At 44.0% G+C, this 19,911-nt stretch overlaps 1 protein-coding gene across 1 annotated transcript in view; it reads left to right on the top strand.

Moving 5' to 3' along the window:
* ACBD6 (acyl-CoA binding domain containing 6) overlaps positions 1-19,911 on the top strand; it is a gene marked incomplete at both ends in the record, with an annotated part of 77,244 nt that overhangs the window by 42,694 nt on the left and 14,639 nt on the right. The window lies entirely within an intron of this gene.

Below are 19,911 nucleotides of genomic sequence, written 5' to 3'. Positions count from 1 at the left end.
AAGTACATGCCGGGAGATGCAGAGATTTGTCCCTGGTTTGCTCTTTGGCTTCTGAAGACACCTCAAGCCTCATCAACGCAAACTGTAGGTTGTACGGATGACGAGATGTTTCATTCTGCTTGCGCAGGCTGAGCTTTGTTGCATTGTTTCTTCCCATCTTCCAGCTTGACGTGTACAGTCTTTGTTTCTTCTGCTCCCTGAAGACATATGAATCATTGCCTTGTTGCTGGTGCACCAAAGCAGTTGGCACCCTTGCCCAGGCAGTACGCGTGCAGCATTGCCTGCAAAGCAGGCTGAGAGAGCAACTGCAGGTTTCCGCATCGTTCCAGCAGTGATTTCAGGGTCCGTGTGATCCTTTCAACCACGACGTGTAAAACTGGTGTTTGGAAAGTAGAATCCAAGAGCTGGTCTGGAAAAAAACTACTGGTGGTCTCAGTTGCTTTACCCTCAAAATCTAAAGCCGCTTTCAGAATAATCAAAACACAGAGTTTTAAAGCCAGGGACTGAGGGTGGCGTCACATTTTGGCGGATCGCCATGAGATTGTACGGCTGGTGAGCATCACCTCATGGGGAGATTGTGGAGAGGGCGGCACTTCCCGTGGCTAGTGCTGGCGCAGGAGGAATGTGGTGTGGCAGTTTTAGGTCAGGGAGCGTGACCGCCCTCTGTATCAGGGAGCCTTGTGGCTGTTTCCATGCCTGACCAGCACTGCTGTTTTGTGGTACGATGGCTGCAATCTCTGCCAGCGCTCCCAGCAGACAGAGGCCAGCAGCAGTGAGCTTTGAGGTCGCTGTGGTGTTCTGGTGCAGAGGGAAATGGGTATCTTATTTTTCCTGCCGTCTTTGTAGGTCTTTGCAGAGGCAGGAAAGAGCCTTACCTTGAATGCCTCCCTTGGAGGACATGGGGTGGTCCCATCCACCTTTGTTTCATGGTCTTGGGGTCATCTTTGAAATAAGCATGTGTGAAAACACGCGTAATTTGTGAAGTCATTGTTGGAAATGCTTTAGCCCCTCATTAAGGTGTTTGGTTGACTGTGCAAACAGGATACTACTGGCAGCAGAGCTGGTTTTTCAGGTGAAGGCATCGCCATAGGAATGGTCTCTAATCACCGTAGGAATGGTCTCTAATCACCGTAGGAATGGTCTGTAGCCTTACTTCATTTCCTAGAGCCCTGGCGTCACCTCTCCCTGCCAGAAGAACCAACAATCAGCTGCTTCTAGAACATTTTTTTGCATTCAGCCCCTTGAATAAGCTTTCTTTGTTTTGAAGGAGCTCAATTCTGCCACTTACCTTCTCCATGATGACTTTATATGAGAAAGTCGGGTTTTATTTTTTGAATGGAATTTTGTATTTCTCTGTTGTTGGCAATTGTCTCTTCTAGTTTGCTCTAAAAACCGAAATTAAACAAACCAACACACACCAAAAGCCAACAAAAATAAAAGTTCTGAATGCATCACTGAGGCATCTTGAATTTGCAGTCTTTGGTGCAAAATACTTCTCTTTTCCTAAATGAGATTGTTCTAACGCTTTAGATGTTGGGAATAACTCTTTGTACTTATTTTGTTTAGATTTTAAATAAGATTTTTTTATGATGCTAGCTGTTTTGGGACGAAATGGAACTCAAAATGGCAAAGCTAATTTAGGAAGTTTCTGTCTCTCAAGTTGTACATCTTTCTTCTGCATCCGTGAGAATAGCTGTCAGTGCAGAAGTCTTTCCAGCTCGTTATCTCCAGTGGCAGAGAAGAGTGAATGCTTAAGGGATAGAGAAAGGTAAACATACAGTGATAATTTCATACATTTTTCCAGAGTCTGTGGCTTGGAGGCTTCCCAAACTATTGATATTATCTCTGCGCTCCTGGATTTTTCTTTGATAAATTTCTCTCATTCCTCTTTGGATTCTCAACCTCTTATGCCAGTGGGAGCTCTGTAGTTTAACTCTGCATTTGCTTTGCACGTGCCACAATCATTTCATGTGAGAGCCCATCATTCTTGTGTAATGAGAAACAGTAATTGTTCCCCCAGTTACCTTCTCTGTCCTGCTTTTGACTTTATTGGCCTCCTCGATTCCCCTTGATCACTTCTTTTTCGAACTGAGGAGGTTAATCTAATTAATCCTACCCCATTTGGAAGCTACTCAGTAACTTTGCTCCTTGTCGGTCTTTGAATCGTTTCTAGTTCTTCCTTATTTCTTTTCACATGAAGGGAATAGCACTTCTCTCAGCGCCCAATCTGTAAGTGCAATATGAGGTTTAATGAAGCAATATAATGTTTTCTTATTTCCTCCTTTTTTTTTTTCCTTTCAAATGCTTCCTTGTTGTTTGCCTTTTATTAATTACCGTTGACCACTGAGCTGGTGTTGTAATAGACCTCTCTCTAATACCTCATGATCTGTTTCCGCAGAGGTAATAGCTAGTTCAGAGCCCTTTGCTGTGAATTTAGATTGGTTTTCCACATGTGCACTACTTGGTGTTTATTAACGCTGAATTTTGCCTGCCTTTTTTCACCTTGTCTCTCTGAGATCCTTTTGGATTTTGTTTTAGCAGACTTGGATGCTTCACTCTCAGCCTCCTTCCCCTGTCCATGTTTTGTGGGCTGGACAACTCAAGCGCTTGCACAGGCCCCTCGGAGACTCCCGGCAATCACCAGCAATTGTGCAAGCTGGTTGCTTATTCCTATTTGATCTTTACTTTTGTAATCAGTTATCAGGCAACACGAAGACCTTCCCTTTTGCTCTATGACAGTATCCTTCAATAGCCTGTGGCGAGAGTATCTGTCACACGGCATTTGAAAATCCACACGAGCAAGCGTCCCCGCTGGTGTGAGGAGTAGCAGAAATCTCAGTGGTGCTTACCTGCGTGAGGAAACAACGGCTGGTGCCATCCTCCCTCTGCCTCTCATGGCTCAGTTGCTCCCTTTTGCAGCAAAACAAGTAAGTCTTACCCTGGAGTAACCTAGTTTATCTGACAGACCAATTGTCTGTCCCACCTTAGACATCGCATGTGGAAATGGGTCTCCCTTCCTCTTAAGACAAGGTTCAACCTGACTGGAATAAATCACCCTGTCCTGAGCGGGGTTTCTTATAAAACGGAGGCCTAAACTTATATGTAGGTGGAAGGTGCTTTGAAGTTGTCTGCCCACATTTGTTCTTGGGTTAGGGGTTGGCTGTCTGCAAGCTGGGTACTGGTGTTGGAAGAATTGGTAAACTTCCATCATGTAAATCCGTTTCTGCCGTTCCAGCCAATTAAACATTAAAATGAGCATGACAAATAAGTGTTCATTTATGGGTCAATAACTCCAGAGCATGTCTGTGACAGGGCTGGCTGAGACAATCCATTTCAGTACAGTCCTGGTCAACCCGACATCTTCGAGTATGTAATTGCTTTCATAGAGAAAGAGAAGTAATAAGGATAATGTAGCTATGGGACCCCGACACAGTAGTTCAGAAACTTCCCCTTGCCAATCAAGTTTCTTTGGTATTCAAGCCATTTTAGGCTCATTCCCAAGGCATTATTGTGATGTCAGAAAATATCCTGATGGATATATGCATTTTCTCAGTGTTAGATGTTACCTTCTTGAAGACACTCGCTTTTGTCCACCAGCCAGTGAACTATCTGTGTAAAGAGCCCTCAGTGCACGCTTTATTGCAATAGGCAGGCTCGCCCTGTCCTTCTCCTTTCCTTTCTCCCTCCCCTGTTCTATATATTTTCTCAGCACTATTAGATTATTAAATGCTCAATGACTATTCTATTCCTGCTAACTATACTTTTGATGAGCTGCGGCAATAAAACTTTGCAACAGCAAAGCACGTGTCTGGTTCCTTGATAGGATGGGCACATTTGGGGAGCTGAAGTAATGGGGGCTAAAACTCAATTAATGAATAGAAATAAAAAGAAGTAAATGAGGTAATCAAACTCAGGGAAATTAGTATTGGCAGGTTCTGAATGATGCTCTTGGATGAACAATCTTTCAAAATCCTTCCTTGTATGCTGCTGCCGTCTCTTTATTTATTATTAAAATAACATGATCCATGAGGCGCTCGGGGTGACTCCCAGCCTAGCTAATTCTAATTAATCCAGTCAGGGAGAGCAGCAGGGTAAGTGGAGCAGTCTATCGGATTGAAATTCATAACTTAATTGAGGTCAAAGTCCCGGGTTGGGAGAACAAAAGTCTTTCGCTGGGACCAGGCAGATCAATAGCAATAAATATCTGGCTTGGATACAAGTAGCTTATAGTGACGGATTATCTGACACTGGCCAGAGGTCTTGGTCTTGTTGGGGGCAAAGTCCTATGGCATCTACAGTGTAGGGTGACTTTTGTCCCTGTTCCCTCCAAAACCCCAAAGAACCCGTCAAGGGCTCCTGGGAGCCACAGAAGAAGGACGCCCATAAAGAATTCCACGTGAGTCATGCCGAAATTTGGATTTGGTTTCTCAAGGTGCAGGCCACTCATCGGTAGCACAAGGGCATGTGTCACATTAGTGCTGATGGAGGTTGGAAGGAGTTGCTCAGGCTTACAGGAACTTGGAGCTAAATCACAGCTTGTCCAGAGAAAGACCTTTAGGATCAGAGGAAGCTGAGCAGTAGATTGATGGGCCTTATGCCAAGTCTGTATTTATAGTATGTTTACATAAGAGGAGAGAGGAAGGTTGGAAGAAGGGAAGTGTAAATAATGATTAAGTTAGATTTGTAGTGTGAGAGAAACCAGCAGAGGCAGATGTGGTCTTGCCTGTTCTTCAGAAAAGCAGTAAGTGCCTCTGCTCTGACCTCCAAAATGTTGTTTGTAAGGGTTTGTACGTGCTGGCGATGGCTGGCTTCCCAAGCCTTTACCCAAGTGTGCCGTGACTTTGGGTGTTGACCGCGATACCAATCCCCTAACTGCCAGCCAGGGGGAAGAAGCGTGAGGTCCTAGCCCGAGACTTGGGGTATCGCCTTGTATGCACAGGAGTGGGTACCGAAATGCTCAGCAGTGCAAGCAACCGAAGAAGATTCTCTGAACTTTTAAATAAGTAGGCTCTTTTAACTGGAGTTTGGTATTAAAATATGATCTTCACTCGGTCCGTTATTAATGCAGTGTTTATGCAGATTTGACTGTTCTGCTCGTATCCTCTTTGCAGAGGGCAAATACTGCTGTGGTCAGCATTCGATACATCCCTGATGGATGTTGTTCTGCCAATGTACTTCAACACGGCTTGGAAGAGAGATGGAAACCGCAGCTTGGACGCAGACGATGACTTAGTTTGACATACCTGCTCCTCCCATTAACACTGCATAAGTCTAAAGCATCTGTTAATGTCCCGCTTGCCAAAAGCATTCAGAAGATCTCTTCAGCTCTGCTGGTCAGATTTAGAGGTTTAGGTCAAATGCCTTGTCTGGTCAGTCTTCAAATTTTAGCGTATTGAAAAATTGTTGATATTTCTGTGTGTATAAATGGTTGCTGTACCCTCATACCCTTCTGAAACTGCCTGTGGAAAACACCTCTCGTTTTCCTCCAGGACGTTTGCTTCGTATGGACAGAATATAGCGAACGAGACAGCTGTTCACTGCATATGTATGTGCTATTCCTGTGGACTACCATTACTATATACTACTTACTAATATACTATATGCTATTTCCCTCATTCACGTCCCGTTCATGACACAACCTCAACCTCGTCCTTTTAGGTTGGTGACTTCATTCTCCAGGTTTCTGTTGGGTTGTCTGTGCGCTCCTGCTTCGTGCCTGGATGGAAGCAAAACGGAGTTCTTGAGGGTGTTAAACACTTAGAGGTGCAAACAAAACTGCACTGGCAACTGTCGTTTTCCCTGTTATGAGGGGGTTGAGTAATTTATTTCATGTGCATATAAAACCAGAAAAATCCAGATGTACCCCAGTGCTGAACAGTTCACAGTAAAATGTTGTGAGCAATGCGTGTCCTGAAGGTACAGAACTTTGAGATGGGCATTTCCCTTTAGCTTGTGTTACGGCTCTGCGAAGGTTGAGGAGGAAAAAAAATTTAAAAATTATCATTTTCTTCTTCTTCATAGAGACACACCTGTGATGCAGACCTGCTATTTGAAATTTGCAGAGACAACAGTTGATATGCTTTCAAATGATTTTGCTAAAACCCTGGGATTCCTCCCACCTAGTCGTGGGGATAGGCTAGTTTTATTTATTAGTGAGGGAATTTGGGCTTTTTCAGCTAAGGGAAATAACAGGATCTGTCCATTCAGAGCTGGGCTATCCACAGTTACGTGTGTTACTGAAAAAGCATAGCAGTAGATGTCCAGATCTGTAGAATCCCTTTTAATTCACTGAGGAAGTTCCCTTTATGGCTATTTTCAGAATCAAGTTTAGGTTTCTAATTCTCCAGTTCTGTTACAGAATCCTGTTGTGACCTTGAACAAGTCACTTGATTTCTTTCTGTCTTGCTCTCCCATTTGGGAAATGGTGGGGCAAATAATCGTTTTTTATCTCATGGATATAACAAGATTATAAAAATATGGTAGTTCTGAGACCCTTAGAAAACTGATCAAATGAAATTAGATAGAACTTGGAGTCTGGATAAAATGAGATGAAACAAGCATGAAACTATTAGTGAAGGAAATGTTTCTTTATCTTCTACAAATAAAAATGCAAAGTGATTAAGTGGACCTTTTCTAGCTGTTAGCAATAACAGCTCTAGCCAGCTGACTGTTATCATCCTTGAAAATTAATGTGTGGGGTACAGTCTTGAATTTAGTATGCTTATAATAAATAGCCCTAAAGATGTTGTCACCTTCGCTGGTGCTTGACGTTACTGCCGTGATAGTACTGCAGTTATTTGCCCAACAGATAAAAGTGGCTGCTCTAAATGCGATGCAATGGTTTGCAAATATTTTTTAATTTTTTTTTTTCCCCCCCTATGATCTTTCCTTCCTTCACTGTACTTCCAGCAGTACTTTTGTGAGGTGGGGGCAAGGAACAAGAGCAAGTTTATCTTCATCCAGGAATGTCCAATTCATAGGATGTGGGCACCCAGTGACTGTGCAGCAAGAGCCATGGAGAAGGGGAGAGTTGGCCAGAGGCTGGATTACCTGCATGCAAGAAATTTCAATTTACTCTTCTTTTTTTTTTTTTCTTTTTTTGTTAACTTAAGTTTAAATCACGTTGAGGCTGTGCAGATGAAATCTGAGTCAGAAGCCAGGTCTGCAAAAGGTGCTTCGTTACCTGCTCTGTGATGCCCTGTTCCTGCTGCCATTGTCAGGATATTTTCAAGCAGTGCTCACAGATTACACGATAATTTGGCTTCCGAAGTGGTATGAAATTGAGCACAGCACTTTAAATTCCAGTGGTCAAACTCGGAAGAGGTTTGTGAAGTTATGGCTCAGCAATTGCCAATGATCAATTTTTCATAGCTTAATAACCGAGTGCTTGTTTTCCTGAATGACGGGAAGCGATCATATACACCCTCACCTCCAGTCCTAATTGTAAAGTAAAAGAAATTAATTTAAACCATGAAGGCAGTTTCGATTTGGATCTTTCACGGCAGCAGAAAAACTCAGAGCTACGGCGACTTCGGGGCATTAGTTTTACTTCTCGGATGGAAAAGTTAAGCATGGATATGGTCAGTTTGCACTCGTCAGCTGGTAAGAAAAAACTAGCCAAGCCACAGGAGCCCCGTCGCTTGGGATAAACCACAATGTAAAGACATAGTATAAATATGATTTAACTCTAAAACTGAAGATTATATAAACTATTCATTTATATCTGGTTTAAATCGTTAGGTTTTTCCTTTTGTCTGTCAGCTCAAGCATTCCTCTTGTGTGCCTGTAAATTGTAGTATGAGACGGCTCTCTGAATTTACCTAAGAATAATCATAGAGAAGCTGCTACGCTTGTTTTGCCTGGGGGATAGAAAAGCCCAATTTGACTAGAAAGGAAATTTTTTTCAAGCTTTAAAAACACTTACTAGAAACCTATGTTTTCACTACTGTGCCCAGATGCACAGGAGTAGTGAATGTACCTGCGATGCCTTTCCGTGCACGGCAGATCTGTGCGCTGGCACATAGATAACAGCAGGTTTAATTTTGCCCTCAGCTCTTCTTCTGGCTCGTTTTGTCTGTTGTAGCGAGTAGAAATGCCAGTCAAGGACCATCCCTATCCCAAAGAGATCATCTTGGCAGTGGATGCAGTGGAACAGGTAACGCAGATGGAAAGGTTGAGTGAATGAAAGTAAGAGAACAAAACAGAGATCAGCAGAAAAATGGTCTTTTTGGCTCGTCGCTTCCCCAAGCAGTGCCAGATGGCGGTGACACAAGAGGGTCGTGGCAGAAGTAGTCATGCTGAGGATTTAAAGGGTAGGAAGGTGTCATTACTGAGGACTTCTGATGAAGAATAAACACGTAAATTCCCTGCTTAAGTCAACAGGACTTTTATTGGCGTGTATCTTAGGGCTGAATGTGTCCCTTTCTGCGATCCGTTAAAAAATAAACAACACAAGTGTTGCATTTTATCAAGTCGGGAGATAAATTCAGCGATGGGGAAGAAAAGGGAGACTTTTCATAGAAAAAAAGAGAAAATTGCTTAATTTGCATAGGAGTGTATCACAGCTGTACCCAGTGCGGAGAATGTTTCCTCCTGGGATAGGGTGGTTTAAAACCATAGTCATCCAGCTGCAGAATTGTTTCCGATTTAAGCAGACAGTGGCACTAATAGTGACGCTGCATTTCTGAAGGGATGATGCGCTCAACCTTGTGCCTAGCTACTGAAAACATCTGGTGCAGCGCTGGCCTCCAAGATGTCATCTTCCAGTTAAGTGTAGGAGTCTGCTGTTTATAAACTGAGAATATCTGAGCCGTATTCCCTGCCATCTGGATTTGCCAACCCTGACCCATCTTGTTTGATGTGGCTGCTTGTTGGCTCCTATGGCAGCATCTCCTGCATCGTCACGTAGAGCTGGTGCTACGCTTTAGTGAGTCAGCTGCATGTCCTGGGAATCTGGAGTTGTAGCTAGTCACAGATGGTCTGAGAGGTCAGAAAATGCGTGTAAGATTATACTGGTGGTGTCTGGTGTGCTTTTAGCAACACTCCTCATTTCCCAAATACAAGCAGATTAGTGGCTCCTTTGTCGTGTTTGCTTTCAGTGTGTCGGACAGGAAAGATTGCTGCGGCTCTGCAGAAGTAGCAAGGTAGGAGAAGAAGGAGGGGTTTGCCTGGTTTTGTTGGCTAAATAAATTCTCTGGAAAATACGAGCTGTAGTTATTGTTGCTACCACCAACTTCACATCCTACTCTAATCCTGAGGAGTTATATTATCAGGACATACCCCATTGCTGCAGTGTCTTGGCCAGGCACGGTTTTTCCCGTTGTCTTCCATTCTGGCAAGATGCTTTATCCTTCTCCCTTTAAAATACTCGACCAGTTTTCATCTCCGTTTCTCTGGTGTGTCCCTCATACCTACTGGGCAGCTATGCTGCAGGTCTACAAACCATTAAATAGCTAACGTCTAATGGAACTTCCCACTGTCAAAGTCTGTTGGAGTGAGGTGCCTGGGTATCTCCAGGAATTAATCCTTCTGTTTTCCTAACATCCTGGTTATCAGATATCCACAGCTTCAGCATCTGAGACCATCTAGGAAAAAGAGAGAAATGAGCTAAACTTCTAATCTTTACTACTGAGGCTTTAGTTTTGCTGAAAAAAAAAAAACCAAAACTAGGAAAAAGAGAGAAATGAGCTAAACTTCTGATCTTTACTACTGAGGCTTTAGTTTTGCTGCAAAAAAAACCCAAACCCAAAACCTAAGCAATGTTTTAGCCTAAGATTCGTGTTTCAGAGAGGCATCAGTCAAACCTGCCTGCTCTGTGATAGCCAACAAGTGGATCTTTCAGATGTCTGAGTGTTCCCCAGAGGTTCATGTTATTAATATCTGCCTTATGACAAGGTGGCTGTGCTGATGCCAGGGTTTTTTTCCCAGCCGGCATGATTAATTTTTCTTTCCTTTCTTAATATCTCTGAGCCAGATGCTTCTAAATGTCCTCATAGGGGTGTATTGCCATTCTTAACCACTCCTCCTTCCCCCCCACCCCTTTCCAACTAATTCATGTAATGGCTCCAGAGATGCATTTTGTAGAGTCACAAAAAGCAAAACTTTGAAAGCCTGCTAAGGTGATGGACTTGACATGTGCAAATCTGGCCTCCCGGCGTTCCTGGTGGGTTTGAGAGCTTCGTGCCAGGTAGTCTGTCAATAACGCTTCCCATTTCGGAGTGTAGGCTTATTTGCCCAGCACTTTACAAATTATATCCGCGCAGAACTGCTGAAATGCAAGTATTTCTGGTGGAGAGAATGACACCGGGGTGTTGAACTGGCATTTTGGAGAAAGCAAAGGGAGTTTTGGCTGAGGAAGAGGGGACATGCTTGTATTACTCGTGGAAAATGCCGTAGATCTTCAAGCACCGATTTATTTTCAAGGCTTCAAATCATTGCGGTGCTGAAAAAGGTCTTTATTCTGCAAGTGGAAATTCATTCTCCTTCAGAGCTCTTGTTCTAAAGTGCAACTGCACAGGCTTGAGTTTTACCAACTGGGAGAGCAGGCTGTACAGCAAACGGCTCGTTTTCAAAGCGTTCATGCTTTTGCCATGTCTATCCATCAGTTTTCTCCACGTAACGGATTTGTGGGTCTTCTGTATGTATCCTCAGCTGTTTGCAGTCACGAGTGCATTCACCTGCATCTCGGAGGATTTTTTCCTGGAGGAAGCCAAACCTAGAAGCAGAACAGTTAATGGCAAATAGGGCAGAATTTAGTTGCTTATTTTTGTGTGTGTTAATACTATATGAGAGAGGTGGATCCTGGATTTAATGGTGAAAGACTTAATTTAAGAAGCCTGGGAAATAGTTTCTTAATTTCTTGCAGGGCAGGCTAAAATCTCCTTACAGCTGTTATGTTCTGCTATGTATATATTTTTTTTTAATTTACCAGTGGGAAAAGGTGTAATATAAAGGTATAACATGAAGCAAAGGATTTGCTGGTGCAAACAGAGGTGTAATTAGGGAAATCAGGTCTTTATTTTCAGTCTCTCTTTTTGTTGGAAAATGAGGATACTATCCACAGAGTAAGGGTACTCTTAGGAGCACGCGAAGAGTAAGAGCAGGAGGACTCCTGTAGCATTCCTTCCCGTAGTAGATAGCTGGTCATTTCGCTGTGCATCAGACAGCCCTTTAGCCCACAGCAGCGTGGGAATTAAGTTAAAATTAACCTGAGTTTGGAAAACAACTAGCACCACTTTATTTGTCCATTTAATTGAATTATATGGCACTGTGTAAGTACGCTGACCCGCAGACGTAAATTGCTCCACCCTACCCTTAATTCCTTCATGCTAATGGAGCTGATGGGGCTGTTGACTGCACAGAGAGAGAGGGTGAGGGAAAAAAAAAAAGGCTGGAAATAAAAACGACCATCCCAGCCTCGTGCAAACCTTGCCCTTCGCTGAAACACGTCTGAGTGTCACAGCTGCGCTAACTGCGCTGTGATCTTTGTTGCCATTAAGCTGATTATATCCGCTGAAGGATTCATCCAACTAATCCCGCGATGCTGCAACTGGTTGCTTGATATTTAAGCATAATTTTTATTATTTTTTTTTCCCCGCTAAGAAATAAAAGTCAGTTTGGCTTCACTGGACTCTCAAAATGGGTCAGACTGTTACAGGGACCCACTTTTTTTTTTTAACGTTTGGTTGGTTAATACAGGAAAATAGGACGCATTAACGGGCTCCACATGTTAATGGATGCACTCGGTTTGGGAGAGGTCTGAGCGCGCATTAGGGCTTGGCAGCGTCTGGCGTGATTTTGGGTGGCTGGGCTGTGAAGGTGCTGTGCTCTCACCAACCTTTGGCACCACATCTCTTCGTGTTGTGTTTCCCCCCCCCTGCCGTACAGGCAGCAGCTTCGCGTCTAACAGCAATCCTAATGAGAGAGATTTTGACAGGTTGGATTGATTTAATTGATTTAATAATCGATTTAAACCTAGTTCTTGGTTATTTTTATAAGGAAATGTTGATTTTCATTGGTTAGTAGCCATTAAAAGATGTTCATCTGCAGCTAAATATAGCCTTTTTAGTAAATTTAGTTATTTTTGCTAATCAGATACATAATATCTGACCGTGTTTAATTATATAGTTTAACCTAGTTTATTCACATTCTTAATTTTTACATTTGAATCAAGCTAGAAGACAGCAAATGAAACATTTCTTCTCTGTTAGACTATTAGTTGTTTTGTTTCCACTGTGCCTGAGTACACTTGAGTGGAAATTGGAATTTCATTTTTAAAAATTCTTACAAGAAAATTTTCAAACACAAAATCTCATCATAAATATGATGGGTTTGGTTTTGGAAGGGAAAATTAAATCACGTTTTCTTTATGAATAACACTACTTAAAAGGAGGTGACATCTGGCACGTTCAGGTAGTCAACTTCCCTGCTCAAGTTTTGTTAACAGAATCAAGGATTTTTAGGAGCAAAAATGAAGGAGCAACTGGAGAAAGAGAAGGACCAAGCGTAGGCTTTAATTCTGTCCTTAAGCATTCAGTGTCTGATCAAGTTTTATCCTCTTTTCTCATGTTGTCTGTTGTCTACCCGGAGACTTTGGGCTTGACTTTGGCTGCTGAGGAAGCGTGTTCCCTGCAAATCGAGAGGGGAACGAATACCCCGTGCGCTCAGTGACATAAATTATAGAGAAACGTGCATAATGCGTTGCCATGATTTTCCTGCAGGGTTCTGCAGTATTCTTTGAATTTCATGTCTTCTAAAAGCTGTTTCTTCAGACCTAATGTGCAGCTCTCAGTCAGATACTTTTTGCAGTGCTCCCATGCTGCAGACATGGCTATTATATACAAAAGCATATGGCTGTTCTTTCCACTTCTTCGGGATTTTAAAGCTAGTAGATGTGTTGTCTCATACTTAATTTTTATCCAGCAGTAGCCTAAAGCTGGTCTAATACCTCAAAAGAATGGTTACAGGAGTTTACAGAGCGATGTGCCTGGTCAGTAGTTTGACTTTCTTTAGAAAGGAGGCGTCAGATATGTGCTGCTTGAAAACGTGCATCAGTTTTTCATCGAACTGCAGTGATTTTATGGAATTGTATGTTGTTGGGCCTTCGCTGAGCTTGCCCTAACTTCAGATACATTAGGGAAGTATTTTTTACTGTAGCAGGAAAGAAAAAAGCACTGAATTTCATCCCTCCGAGGCAACGATTGTAACTAGCATTAGTTTGGTTTCCTAGGAGCTTCCAAAAAAGAACTGTTTCACCATTCCAAATACAACCTTTGAGATAAGCTTTAAGGTCTCACTAAAGCTGGTGGAACAAATTACATTAATTCCTTTTGGATTTTTGTCATTAACACTTAATTGTTTAATTGAGCAAGACTTGTAAAGCTGTCTGCAGGCAATCCTCAGTAAAAGTGGAGGAGGACTGAAGATGACATGCGGAAGGCATGCGCCAGCTCAGCTGTGGTGGATCTCCTCAGCAACTGGCAGAACCTCACTTCACAGCTTATGGTTTTCAACTGGTGGCTCTTCGTTACTTTTCCTTCTCAGATCACTTAACCAAGGTAAAATTCTCACTAAATGGGAGGCTTAGGTGAAGAGAAGAGGGAAGACCTAGTGTGGAAAACGACAGCGTGTCCTAATAGTCACAGCGTAGCGCCGGGAGCTCAGCGTCTTGAAACTAATCCTGGCTGTGGGCTGACCTTGAGTAAGTCAGACAGTGGTGGGTTGGTTTTTTTCCCTTGTGTGTCTCGGTTTCTGTAACTAACATGGGAATACTATGTGCATATATCCCTGGATCTTGCCTACTAGATTAATAAATCAATATTTGTAAAGTAAGCCTTGATAAATGCTAACTGTATTAATACGTGTGCTTGAACCTTGCGCAGAACGTTGGGAACACGCCCGCGTTTCTACGGCATGAACCACTGGGGTACGTCAGGGCCCTGAGCTGGGGTGGTCAGCAGCGAGAGAGACCGCTTTGGGTCGTTTTCTTCCTCCCAAGGGACTGCCTGTAGCACATATCTGCAAGAAGGTCTTGAATACAACTTTTCCACTTAACATGCTCCCCCATCACCCACTGTCAGCAATGAGATTAAATTCCGTGCGACTGCAGAGGACGTTGCATGATTAAAATCCTCTTTTAGAAATTAATATGTACCATCGCTCTATAGTACCGTGCCGCTTCTCGGAGAAGGGTATTGTCTCCTGAGCACTCAAGGTGTGAAAAGCCACCAAGGGAAGCTGTCTATCTTTGAATTTTATGCTCTTGCACAGTTGCTCCGATGACAGCTACAACTGCATAAAATCTTAGAGACCTGGGGACTTCAGGGTCACGGGGATGTGGGTTAAGTTTTGCCAAACAAGCAATAGGATAGCGAAAGGAGTGTTTGAACTAATACAGCAGAAGAGGTCTCCTGAGGGGGAAGGATGGTCAAAGCCTACATTTGCCTACTTTATTTAGGAACTGTCTCCCATAACTGGGTTTTCTCAAGGGTGAGGGGAAGAAGAGACAAAATAACCCACAACGCTTTACTCCTAGATATTGCACAGCTTTTCCTTACTTTCCTCCCTGTATCAGCCCAGAGGCATCAGTGTATTTTCATATCCAGGTTCAGTCTTCATTAGGCGTTGATGCGGCCCACAGAAGGGCTTTACTTGCATAAACTTTGCGTGCCCTTGGTCGGTACGTTTTGGTACGCAGGGCTGCTGCGTTTGGCACAAACTGGAGCTCTCGAGCCATCGTTTCCATTCCGCTTTAGGTGCTGGGAGGCTTTGCGGCAGGACCAGGAGGTGGAGTAGGGTGATTTATCCTGGATGGATTGATGGGTTTCTGGAGAACCTTTCCTGGAAACAGCTGACGTTTGAGGATCCGTGTTTAACACAGCGAGAAGGTTTCGTGTTGCCTTGAGGAGGGCTGTGGAAGAAGGGGCCAGCTCTGCGGATAAGTCTCCTATCCCACTCACGCGACATCCTTGGTAGCTGCAGCATGAAGCAGCTAATATTAGCAAGTCCCACACGTGTTTCTTGTTAAGAGACACACAAATGTGATTTCTGCCAATTTAAATCCTGCGATGAAGCTGGTGCTCTGAATCCCCATTTAATGGTTCAGGCCTCATTGGTAAGTGCAAACGTTTGCTGATGCGCATTTGGTTGATAAGGGTTTGCCCTACCAGGTTCTGTGTTTCCTCTTTAAAACCTTTCTTATCCCAACCCTTGCCAGCTGGGATAGGGAGTGAAAATAGAAACCGTGTCTTTTTTACAGCAATTAGTATTTTGTGTCCGAGCTTGGCTTAGTGAAGAGATGTTCTCCAGTTTCTTCAGGGCTCCTTCGGCGGTGAGAGATTGATTTAGGCCACTGTTAGCAGACGGAAATCAGTGAGGAGGATGCTGATCTATTCTTATCATTCTTTTACAATACATGAAGAAAACTCTGAAATTGTTTATTTAAAAAGGAAGGGGGAGCATTCATCTTCTTTAAAGATGTAAGTACTAGTTTTTATCTGTTTTTTTTCTAGCATATATTTAGGAGTTCATAAAAACATGTATTTTGGAGGGAAGAAATCTCATTTAGCAGGATGATTTTTCATTTGAGAGTGTGTAAAATTGTGGCTTTACTTGCTGTTAACGTTTGCCTGGCATTTGAGTTTAAAATGCTTGTTAGACTACTCCTCCCGCACTGCCTGTAGGGGATGATAGACAGCACTTCTAGCACTTCACTCCTATTGCCAAGGCTTTCAGAGAAGAGCTTCTGTGAAATTAGTTTTTACCAGGTTAGATTTTCCTGGCTTTTTCTAATCTCAAAGAAAAAAAAAGGACAGGAAATTCTGAACGTTGTGAGGAAGTCTTTAAAAAACATAAAGGTTGCAAATGGTTTTCTTCTCTCCATCAGTACAAGCAAAATTTTTTAAGATTGTTCTTTTTCTGGACAGCGTTTTCTCTTCCAGCTTCACATTGTCTTTGATTCTTGGTTTCCCTGAGTTGTCCAGTGAACCCAGAAGGGCTCCGGGGATGTGGTTTCTTCAGATCCACTGATGCAGCTTATTTCTACTTTAGTTAGCTCTTAAAAATGAACCCAGCATGCCTTAGAGAATTAGCTGCGTTCAAAAGTGTGCGCGCTGGTCGACTCTAGTATGCAGGCAAAGGGGCTTGGGTTAAAAAAAGATGACAGAGTTTGCAAGGTGAGCCCATGTCCAGTGTGTGAGCTCCCAGGGTGGGGACAGCTTTTCTGTTGGACTGAGGGGTACTGACCATGCTGCTCTGTTCCCTGGCCTGCAGCACGGGCTGGGAAATGAGGAAAACCCCAAATCCTGTTTCTAAGGCTGGGTCTGAAATGCGGTTTTGTTTATTCCTCCGTCGTAATCGTTTGCCATTTGTATCTGATACAATCTTTGGAATTAGATGCAATTCTGGCACTGTAGGTAGTGGCTTTAAGGCATCTGTGTGGTTTTAAACTATACTTTCTCAGAGGGAGTAGAGTCATTGTCAGGAGCTGCAGACTGATGCTCAAGGAGCTGTTCTCATCTCAGAATTCGGTCCCTGCTGTTGAAGGATGTGCCTTAACTCTTGCTCTCCTGACCTGCCTGAATGCCGGCTCCTGAGCTGCGCTCAGACACGCAGCCCTGCTCCAGCTTAATTCCCCTCCTGGGCTTTGAGGCAGGAAGGCACATGCCAGGTTCCCTGTTTTACAGGTAGGGAAACTGAGGCACAGAATGGTTGGAGTCCAGTCGCTGTTGATGGCAGAGCTCCTTCTCCCCAGGCTGTGCTTTTCCTCTGTCTGTAGGGCAGAAGAGCTGGAGCAAAGGCACCGAACACGGATGCTTTTGCTGCAGGGACTGGATTATGCGGCAGACTGGATTTGTGCCTGCTGCTTCGTGTTCTGAACGTGTGTTTCTGGTAAAGCCTTTCCCTGGCTGCTGGCAGGCTCCTGGCTTCCAAGAGCTTCAGAAAACAGAGGATCCAGGGGAATTTATAAGAACGGTAACTCAGAGCGGACACGTGGTTTCCAAAATTGAATGTGGCTTTCCGCAGCTTTTAGCAGAAGGGTTGATTTGGGTCAAAATGAATGCAAACGCTTGTATAGACCATTTAACGTTTGGTTTATGGACCTGTTAAGGCAGCAGGATAATCCCTTTAGATTACCCATGTAATTCCTAGTGAATATTTATTTTAAAGTGACTTCATGCCCTGAGTCATTAGCAAAGGTTAGTAATGCATCTCACAGCTGCCAGTATCGGTACAACAGCATTTGTCAATGGGAGGCTTTCTCCTTTTGTTTTCTTTTTTTTTTGGTTTGTTTGTTTTTTAACATTTCTCCAACTCTTGCCAGCTTAATCCCATGAGCTCACCTCTAATCTCAGGGAACCGTCCGAGCTGCCTTTGCCGCGTTGACTTCCACTTGAGCGGGGCTGAGGAGGGGATGCCTAATCCTGGGCTTTTCTCCTGCTGTCTGCCGAGGGTGTTGGGTACACAGCCTGCGTGGGCTGCCAGGGAGGGGGACAGAGTATGCTGTGGGTTCAAGGACACGCTCCCGCTTTAATGTGCGCAGACATGCTCCCGCTCGCTCTCTGATTGGCAAGGTTAACTCGGAGAGGCTGCAGCTTTTTAAACTGATTTGATTAGACCCACTACTTTATCCCATTCCCTCCCCCACCACTCGGCCCACCACCTTCTGATCCTTTTAACACAGCCCTTGGTCCAATAACCAGCCAGTCTTGATTTATTTTTTTTTTCCTCCTTTTTTTTTTTTCCAATTTTCATGCTGAATTTTGACATTTTGTAAAATAGATTGTGCGGCCCTACCGAGAAGATCAGGAGACAGTGTCTTAGTCTCCAGGGCGTGTTTTATTGTGACTAGTTGAGAGGCCAGGATTTGCCTCCTCTTCCTCGCTCTCCCTCTCTCAGCTGCTTTCCCAGCTCTTGAGGTACCTATGTGGATTTGGGGACAAGAGGCTGAGGGCTCACGTACTCCAGCTTGGATGCTCATTGCCCTCCAATTCCTCCAGAACTAGGACTGGGGACGATTATGCGGTCAGCCCAAAACGACTTAGCACCCCAGGTCCTCTTCTGCTGTGGTGTGATGACATGTTCACAGTCTTCGAAAAGGAAGAGGGACAGCATGGATAGCCAAGTCCCTTATCCTGTAGGAGCAAAATAAATGGTGTATTTTAGTAGCAACTGTTACTAGTTGGGATTACTCCAAGAGATCGGATCACCCGTAGCTTCCAGTTGATGGGATGAGCTCGGAAGGGCCGCGAGAAGCTGTTCTGGCATCAGTACCCAGCCATTGGGACAACAAGGGTTGGATTTTTAAACTGGACACCAGCCCGGCCTTTAAAGAGTATGTGACCCTTTAGCTGACACTTCGTTTGCTGACACTTTTCGATCCTGGGCTCTGCCTCTGGTATGCAGCTTCTGTTTGTCCTATTTAATACCCCTGGGGAATTCGGAGCTTTGTATATGTAAGTGTCTCTTGCCAAGTTTCTCTAGTCCTCATATAAATAAGTAAATAAAGCCTATAAATTACAGGCTATAAAAAAAAACAAAATCCAAAACCGAGCGCCTCAACTCACAGGACGAAGTGACTGGAGAGTAACAGGCACTGCTGAATTTTTAGGAATCCCGGACTGATCCAAGGGGAAACTTTGTCTCGTTTTGTTGTCATTTGCCTCATTGTTTCACCAGAACTGCTCTGAAGTGGTGTGGGCTGCTCGAGCAGCTCGGGGCTGGCAGGGACGGAGTCCAGCAAACAGGACCGACCCTACAGAGTCACCCTAGTGAAACAGCACAGAATATAGACAATCCCCTACACGCAATGTATTAAAGCTTGACATACTGCATTAGTTAAGAGGTCTCAGGGAAAATGAAAACCCTTCTGACTGGGTTTTGCAATGCAGGGAAAATTTTAGTGACATTTAAAAGGTTTCTCTTGTGTTCCTCTAATGGGATAAATAAAAAAAGGCTTGTTTTAGGCCAGCAAATGGGGGGACAATCCAATTTCCCTGATTCCATCAAGACACTCTTAAAGCATTAGCTTGTGCAGTTTTAAAAAAACCCACAGCAGACTGACCCCTCTGCCTGATGGCTTTGAAAAGTGTCCTGATGTGGAGGTATTTATATCCTACACAACGTGCTTCATCGAGTCACTCCAGCAGTGCTCCCGAATATACTCTTTTGTTATTAAACTATTTAGGAGGACAGCATGCACGGGGGGAAACACAAACACCAGTTCATTATTTACTGCAGCAATCCACACTGGCACTGTGCTCAGGGACTAATGCATGATGACGTGCTCTTTAAATTTGGGGCTCAGAAGAGGAAAAGGACGGCATTAACTAGTAACATTTCTGATGAGAGACCGAAACCTTAAGCGTTCCCCTTAACTTTATGTTCCCAAGCATAATTTTGGCTCAAAATACGTGAAGATTCCCCCATGGAACACTATTCTTGCGGTTTGTTTCCATCAGTCAGAAAGATTAATGTATCAACACTTACTTCGGAGGGGGCTCTGGGGATTGATAATGGGAGATACGAAGCCTTTCACCCCGAGGTCACTGGTTCAGCTCTGCCCCACGTCGGTCACTACCACCGGTACCTGCCATCTGCTCCTCCCCAGCCGTCCGCCCAGTGTGAAATGGGCTGGTCCCAGTTCTGGGCACTGCGGACAGATGTCAGGGTCCCAGCGGGCTCCCTGGGCTGCTTTAGTAAAAAACAGGATGCACCCGCTCAGCTCAGCCCAAGATGTGATGGAAGCCTCCGGCTCGGGCTGAGCACCACCAGGGAACTTGACCTTCTGCTGCACTTGTACGACCCATGAATGGTGAACCTGTTATTCCTGCCCTTCACGGAATAACTCATTCAAAAAGCAGGACATCCCTGAACATAAATCTGTCTGTTATAGAGTCGGCTGCGGTTTTCCCT

The sequence above is a fragment of the Apaloderma vittatum genome, unplaced genomic scaffold, assembly GCF_000703405.1.
Source record: "Apaloderma vittatum isolate BGI_N311 unplaced genomic scaffold, ASM70340v1 scaffold2348, whole genome shotgun sequence".
Lineage (NCBI taxonomy): Eukaryota > Metazoa > Chordata > Aves > Trogoniformes > Trogonidae > Apaloderma > Apaloderma vittatum.
The sequence above is the reverse complement of the archived record's forward strand: the minus strand, read 5'-3'. Positions and strand labels throughout refer to the sequence as shown.